This window comes from Triticum aestivum, chromosome 6B (assembly GCF_018294505.1).
Source record: "Triticum aestivum cultivar Chinese Spring chromosome 6B, IWGSC CS RefSeq v2.1, whole genome shotgun sequence".
In the NCBI taxonomy this organism is placed as follows: Eukaryota; Viridiplantae; Streptophyta; class Magnoliopsida; order Poales; family Poaceae; genus Triticum; species Triticum aestivum.
This window is the reverse complement of record NC_057810.1, coordinates 240,453,654-240,461,856: the sequence shown is the minus strand read 5'-3', so window position 1 is coordinate 240,461,856 and position 8,203 is coordinate 240,453,654.

Here is an 8,203-nt window from a genome sequence, read left to right as displayed (position 1 = left end):
ACCAATACTGCAGAGCCTCATCCGGGAGCTTCTTGAGAGGGACATTAACCTTGTCAGCATAATTCAAGTGATGTTAATCCGACGGATGCTGTCGTGCCAATGCCAGCCTCTCCAGATGTGGGAGTTCAATCCAGAGGGTCCGCGGACTGTTAAGCACTTCTTCGGCCTGAAGCTTGAAGGGATGTGTAAATTATTCTTCGGACCACAAGGTGAGTGTCCGGACACCACCAAGGATGCGGGCCTAAGCTGCAATCGCCTAGATACCCAAGTAACTAACCTTGATACCAGACACTTTGTTTTATATTTGTCATAGTTGTTATTCTGAAAATCATCTGTGGCCAGGAATTGCTCAGCAAGGCGGAGAGAATCAGGTGTCCGACGCCACTTCCCGAAGGCTTGCCTAATCCCACCAATGCCAAGATGCTTGACCGGGTGCTCAGCAAAGTGCCCTCTGGGAAAGACAAGGGGAAGAACAAAGAAACCGAACTTCACACACTGCGCATCTGAACCGGGGGAATTGTTACCTCCCCTGAGGAGGATAGTCGGGAAGGGGAGGCTAAAGCCTCCTCCCGGCGCCGGAAGAAAAGGGCCACCTCTGAAGACTTGGAGACGGAGATGCCCAAACCAGGGAAAAGGTATCACCAGGGGGCTCTGCCCCGATGGGCACCCTCACCGTGTCATGCCCGCCAACGGGCCAGCCCTCTAACAAGCTGTAAGTTAATCGTTAATTCGAAGGTACTGTGTTTCTCCGAGATCAATAACCAGGATTCGTCTTTTGCAGTCCGGCTAGCAGCTCTTCTCAACAGAGTTCATCTTCGGGGGATCTTCCTCCGGAGATGATGGAGAGCGAGACCCCACCTACCTCTCCACCTCATGAAGCGGGCGACACCGAGGTGTCATCACGGAGGAGTCCGGATCTACCGAAGCCAGAAGCAAATGCGTCAGCCGCCCTGAGCCCGGAGCGTTTGGCTCCCACATGGGGCGATGAGAAGGGTCCGACACAGTTTGATGCCCAGCCGAACATACTGACAGGCCTTCTGGAGTGAGCTGCGCTCTCGGAGGAGCACCGCTCATTAATGAGCGCGGTGCTCAAGAAGATTTCATCCACCACAAGCGGTTTGAATGAAGCATTTACGAGCCTGCTCAGAGGCTTTGAGGTATGTAGTGAAAAATAATCTATTTTTTGGCTGTGAGGCACGCGCTAGGTGTGCTCCATATGGATAGTAGCCCCTGAGACTCTGGTTGCCCGCCCTAGGTGGCAAACGGGGGATCATATAGTAATGATTGTGCTGTGCATATGCGCAGGTATCTAAGGGTCCGGCAGCCGACCAGTCCATTGAAGTTGCCGAGCTAAGGAGGCAGATCGTATCTATTGACGCCGATATCACGCTGGTGAACGAGCGGCTGGACGAGTCACAAGGTATGTGCTCTGCTTTCCTTATTATGTTGTATAGGAAAATAAGAGAGGGGCATAATATTAATGCAATATGCTTGGACTGCAGATGGTGCTGCTGCCGTGGAAGCACTAAGGGCGGAACTTGCCCAGGCCAAGGAACAAGCTCGGGTTAGCAGTGCGGCTGCCCTAAAGGCGGCCGAAGAATTGAGAGCCGAACAGGCTGCTCATCACCGAAGCGAGGAAAAGATAGCCGAAATGGCTGTGGAGTTGAAAAATGCCGCCGACCGGTATGAACTCCTTGAAAAGGAGCATAAGGCTTGTTCGGCCGACCTGAACAAGGCACTTAATGCCACCAAGGAGATGCGGACCGATGTCAGGGGTGTGTGGGAGGAGCTTCAATAGGCTGGTAAAATCGCGGCTGGGGGCTCCTACTTACTGCGGACGAAGTTTTTGGATCCGAAGTATGCTACCCTGGATGGACGCTGGAGTCCTGCAGATGCGTATGCGGACTTGGAGAAGAGTACCGCTGATGCAGCCGAGTTTTTCGAGGATCAAGGTGATAAAGAGGTGGAGAAGCTTTTATGGTCGCAATTCAATGCCGTTAAGTGAGAAAATGGCTGTTGTGGCAGAGCTTCATAGGTTGTCCGGGCTTGCAATGCGGTCTGTAATAGACCATCTTCGGCCAAAGGGGCTTAAGCCGGACAGTTACTTTGGTTTGGTGCAGTAGTTCCTTGGGGCCGTGCCTCAGATCGATGCCATGAGGAGGTCGGCGTGTATAGAGGGTGCACAAATGGCTCTTGCCCGCGTTAAAGCATATTGGACAGATATGGAGGCCATCGTTGTAGCGACCCAGAATCCGGCGGGAGGCCAGTATCCGGCCGAGCACTACTTGGCGCAGGTAACAGAAGGTGCCCGCTTAATAGAGGCACAGTGCTCGAAGAATGTCTTATTCGAGTGACAGATCGAATCATTGTAAAAACAATGTTATTTTGGCTATAAGGCTATATTTATACTTTTTGCCTAAAAGTATTATTGTGTCTCCTATGCGGCTATATATATATATATATATATATATATATATATATATATATATATATATATATATATATATATGATCCGAAAGTTGGCAGTCGTTGGCTTCAGCCCCCACGCATACAATGCGGGGGTGTTCGTGCAAAAAATATGCGTAATCACACTTGATCCAACGTCTTGGTCCATTAAGGAGGTGATCGCACGTCGAACTAGGCAACCGAACTATATAGCTGTAACACTTTCGCTTAGCCATGGGAGTCTAACGGTGGGGCTACTGTGTAGCCCCTGGTACCTTTGCGTGCATTCGAATACGGGCCCGTGTGTACATGACCGTGAAATGGTCCTCCGTTAATGCGGAGGGACCCTAAAGATTCCGGTAGGTCTTCGAGTGGTTGAACAGTCTCGCGCTGTATCATGACAGTCAGTTTTCGGCTTTCTCTACTGAGGTGCTCATCCGGAATAACCAGGGCACAATTGCAGTAGTTCTCCTTTGGCCGCCTTAGCCGATAAGAACGGAACGTAAGGCGGCAAACCCAGGAGCCAGGCAAACCCAACATTTGATCAAAGACATGATTCGGAGCTGATGCATATAAGGCCAAACTTGTGACGCCGAACACTCCCGAAGGTATTCGGACTTTATAACAGAAAATGGGCTGAAGAATGCCCATTCATTATAAACCCTGTAGTTCCAGGTACGTGCATTAGTCTGTCGTGGCGAAATGCCAATAACGGCAGTATCCTCTGTGGGTGTAGTACCCATGGGATGTGTGAACAACAAGAGGCAATATAAAAGGTTTACACATGGGCTTAATCTAAAGAGAAACCTTTGAGAGGGGCCCTGCTGCACGTCTGAGCCTTTGTCTCCGTTGTGCCGTTTCCTGGAAGGGTATCGCACGCGTTGTGTTTGTAAAAAAGAACTCGTGTAGGAGAGTACAACGTAAGTATGCGATGGATAGTAAAGGTGTAAGATGTTGGCCTGCCAATAAGGTTGAGCCAAGTGTGGGGCTATATTAAATATTTATAGCCCCTGGTGTCCTTTGTGGGTTTACATATACGGTGCCCTGGTTCAGTTTTATCCGGGCTGCCGGACTCATCTAACCGTGTCTGTGGTCTTAATGACCAGTCATGATTTCTGATATTGGAGGCCGCTTATAGTCTGGCCTCTAGGGCCGTCGCGTGTTCCTCTGCGCGTGAAGAGCGCTCTGTGTTTCTGTTAATGGTGATGACGCCACGTAGACTGGGCATCTTGAGTGTAAGGTAGGCATAGTGCGGTATGGCATTGAAGCGGACGACGACCGCTCTTCCAAGCAATGCGTGATAGCTGCTTCGGAAGGGTGCGATGGTGAAGAGTAGTTCTTCGCTTCCGGAGTTGCCTGGGGAGCCGAATTTTACCTCCAGCATGACGGAGCCCCAGCCATAGGCTTCCACGCCTGGTATCACCCCTTCAAAGGTGGTGTTGCTTTGGCTGATTCTGGATGGGTCTATCCCCATTCTGCGGACAGTGTCCTGGTATATTAAATTGAGACTACTGCCGCCGTCCATAAGGACGTGGGTGAGATGGTATCCATCGATTATTGGGTCTAGCACCAAGGCCTCTGATCCTCCGCGTCGAATACTAGTCAGGCGGTCCATGTGATCGAAGCTGATCGAACAAGCCATCCAGTAGTTAGGTGTGGGTACGATGGGCTCTATAGCGTACACGTCTTTGAGCGCACGTTCGTGCCTTCTCGTGGATGTGTGAGTCGCGTGGATCATGTTTACTGTTTTGACCTCTGGTGGGTATTTTTCTGTCCCCCAGTGTTCGGCTGACGAGGTTCATCCTCGTCTTCACTTGGTGTTTCCCTTCCCTTGTGTTCGGCATTTAATTTGCCAGCCTGCTTGAAGACCCAGCACTCTTTGTGCATGTGGTTTGCAGGTTTGTCGGGGGTGCCATGAATTTGGCACAGTCTGTCCAGGACTCTGTTCAGACCGGACGGTCCCTCTTTACTACCTTTAAGTGGCTTCTTTTGCTAATCGGGTCGAGAGCCCCTGAATCCGGCGTTTACCGTTGTGTTGTCCGGGCTCTCTTCCTTGTTTTGACGTTTGTTTTTATTACACCGTGGCTTCCCGTTGCCATCCCTTATTTCGGATGTGCTGGGATCACTGGTGCCTTTACGGGCCAACCAGCTATTTTCACCCACGCAAAAGCGGGTCATAAGGCTTGTTAAGGCTGCCATTGTCCTTGGCTTTTCTTGGCAGAGGTGTCTGGCGAGCCACTCGTCGCGGATGCTGTGTTTGAATGCCGCTAAGGCTTCGGCATCCGGACAATCGACAATTTGATTCTTCTTAGTGAGGAATCTGCTTGCGGGAGGACTCTCTGGGCTGTTGGATTATGTGACTTAAATCGTCCGCATCTGGAGGCCGGACAGAATTCCTGTGAAAATTGGCCCTGAAAGCGTCCTCGAGTTCCTCCCAACTCCCAATTGAATTTTCGGGGAGGCCTTTCAACCAGTGTCGAGCTGGTCCCTTCAGTTTGAGGGGAATGTATTTGATGGCGTGGAGGTCATCCCCACGAGTCATGTGTATATGCAGGATAAAATCCTCGATCCAGACCCCTGGGTCTGTCTTTCCGTCGTATGCCTCTATACTCACAGGTTTAAAACCCTGTGGAAATTCATGGTCCAGTACTTCTTTGGTGAAGCACATGGGGTGAGCAGCCCCTCTGTATCTGGACGTGCTGTGGCATGCTGTCGGCTGTTGTTGTGTCCGGTGTTTATTCCGAACTGGTATTCGATTGGTATAATCGTTTTGGTGGCCTAGTCCCGCACCGGGTTGTGTCCTTTAGATCCGTAGATGGATCTAACCGCGTCGGCTTTCTCATCCAAGTGCTCACGTAAATCATGCGCGGCGTCGGTAGCTGCTCTGTTGCGGTTACGTAGTGGTACGTCCGGCCTCCTAGTTGTGTTATTCTTTGGTGGGACAGCCTCGTCATAGAATTCTGCTAGTAGCTTGCGTTTTGGATAGCTCTTTGTATGGCGATCGTCGCTGTATCTTTCTTCAGTGTCTAGCACTTTATTCCATCTGTGATTGAGCATTTCCTATGCGGCTTTTAGCCGTTGCTTCTGCTTCTTTAGACTTCTTGCGGTGGCCATAAGCTTTCTGTGGAGGTTATCTCGTTCCATGCATGTTTCTGGGATGATGAATGCATCATCATCCGGACTTTGTTCTTGTCCTGGGGCAGTTTGATGAACTCGTCCCTCGGGATCATTGTGATCGGGCGTCCGCTCCGAACTGTGTTCGACATGACCTGGCTCGTCCTGCTCCATTGCTGGGTCCGTATGGTCATTGTTGCCTTCCGAATTGACTGGGGTGTCGATCTTTCTGGCGCACTTGTCGCTATTTTTACTGCTGCCGGACTTTGAGCGGCGTCTGCGCCGTCGTTTTGGCTTTTGCCCGGGGGTTTTATCTTCCAGATTGTCACTGTCGTCCTCCTTGGGTGTGTCCACCATGTATATATCGTGTAACGAGGTAGTAGTCCAGCACCCCAGAGATTCTGAATCTTTTCCTGCATCGTCGTCCATACCGTCGATGCCTTCGGAGTCGAAGTCAAGCACGTCGGTTAAATCATCAACCGTGGCAATGAAGTGGGTGGTGGGTGGGCAACGAATTCCTTCGTCGCCTGCTTCACACTCGAGCCGGACATAATTCGGCCAAGAGTCTCCTGACAAAGAGAGAATTTAATGAGTTCAGCATGTCGCCAAAGGGTAAATTCCATTACCGGAGCCCATCCAGGCTCGGCGGGCTCGGGAGCGCGCGGACTGGAACGTACAACCGGATACGAGTCCGGGGGTCCGGAGTCACAGGCTTCCTTAGAAGTGAGGCCCGTGTTCGGCTCTAACTCCGATGAGTGTGCAGCCTGCGGGGCGGGGTCCATCCACCCGTCCTTGGGCCATGCAGTTTGCTCCGGATTTAGGTCCGGGACTACTACAGGGGTAATATCCCAAGCACTGTCCGTCAGCAGGTCTAGGACATGCTCATCGTGACTGCCCGGCACTCCTGTCACAGGAACGATTCCGTCGAAGATCAAGTCTCCGCAGATATTGGCCGTGTAGTTCAGGTTTCTGAACCTGACCTGGTGGCCAGGGCCGTAGCTTTCGATCTGCTCCGGATGGCCAAGCGAATTGGCCCGTAGTGCGAAGCCACCGAACATGAAGATCTGTCCGGGGACAAAAGTCTCACCCTGGACCGTGTTGTTGATGGTGATTGAAGGAGCCATCGAGCCTTGCAGCGATGACACAGAGGAACTCTCAATGAAAGCACCAATGTCGGTGTCAAAACCGGTGGATCTCGGGTACGGGGTCCTGATCTGTCCGTCTTAGGCTGATGGTAACAGGAAGCAAGGGACACAATGTTTACCCAGGTTCGGGCCCTCTTGATGGAGGTAAAACCCTACTTCCTGCTTGATTAATATTGACGATATGAGTAGTACAAGAGTAGATCTACCATGAGATCGTAGAGGCTAAACCCTAGAAGCTAGCCTATGATGATTATGATTGTAATTGTGATTGGCCTTCTAAGGACCAACCTCTCTAGTTTATATAGACACCGGAGAGGGCTAGGGTTTACACGGAGTCAGTTACAAGGAATAAATACAATATCCGGATCGCCAAGCTTGTCTTCCATGCAAAGGAGAGTCCCATCCGGACACGGGACGGAGTCTTGAGTCTTGTATCTTCACGCTCCAATAGTCCGGACGATGTATATAGTCCGGCTATCCGGATACCCCCTAATCCAGGACTCCCTCAATGGGATCATGCATTACGGAACGAGTAAAGTGAATTGCCGGTAACGAGATTGAACAAGGTATTGGGATACCGACGATCGAATCTCGGGCAAGTAACGTCCGATTGACAAAGGGAATTATATACGGGATTGCTTGAATCCTCGACATCGTGGTTCATCCGATGAGATCATCGTGGAACATGTGGGAGCCAACATGGGTATCCAGATCCCGCTGTTGGTTATTGGCCGGAGAGCTATCTCGGTCATGTCTGCATGATTCCTGAACCCGTAGGGTCTACACACTTAAGGTTCGATGACGCTAGGGTTATAAGGAAGTTTTGTGTGTGGTTGCCGATGTTGTTCAGAGTCCCGGATGAGATCCCAGATGTCTCGAGGAGTTATAGAATGGTCAGGAGGTGAATATTTATATATGGGAAGTCATTATATGGTCACCGGAAATATTCGGGGATTTGCCGGTATTGTACCGGGGCCACCGAAGGGGTTCCGGGGTCCACCGGGAGGGTCCACCTGCCCCGGAGGGCCCTATGGGCTGTATGTGGAAGGGAACCAATATATTCTAGGTACTAGTTGATACTAGTTTTGTCCATATCACTTTTGTTTTTTCACCTCGTTCTGCGGTCATCGTAGTCGAGCGTGTTTATTTTTTCCTCACTATTCGTTTATCACATGAAATTATTACACACAGAATATTTTCTGTCCGTTTGTACTGCCTTATTTTTTTTTTGCAGAGATATTTTGTTGACGCATGTACATGTGTTTTCCGTTCAAAGAGTATTCTTTGTCGCTCTGCATTTTTTGTGATCCAGGTTTTGCAATTAGGTCTACACTGCGGCCGCCGTTTCAGGGCGACCCGATATGTTGTCGCTGCCCTGTGCGCACTGTATCCATAACTCGGGCGCCCGTGCGAATTCGGATTTTGTCATCCCGCCGCGCCAACGCCCAGTGTCGACAATGGCCTCACGCCACGCCACATCTATTTTAATAATTTATTTT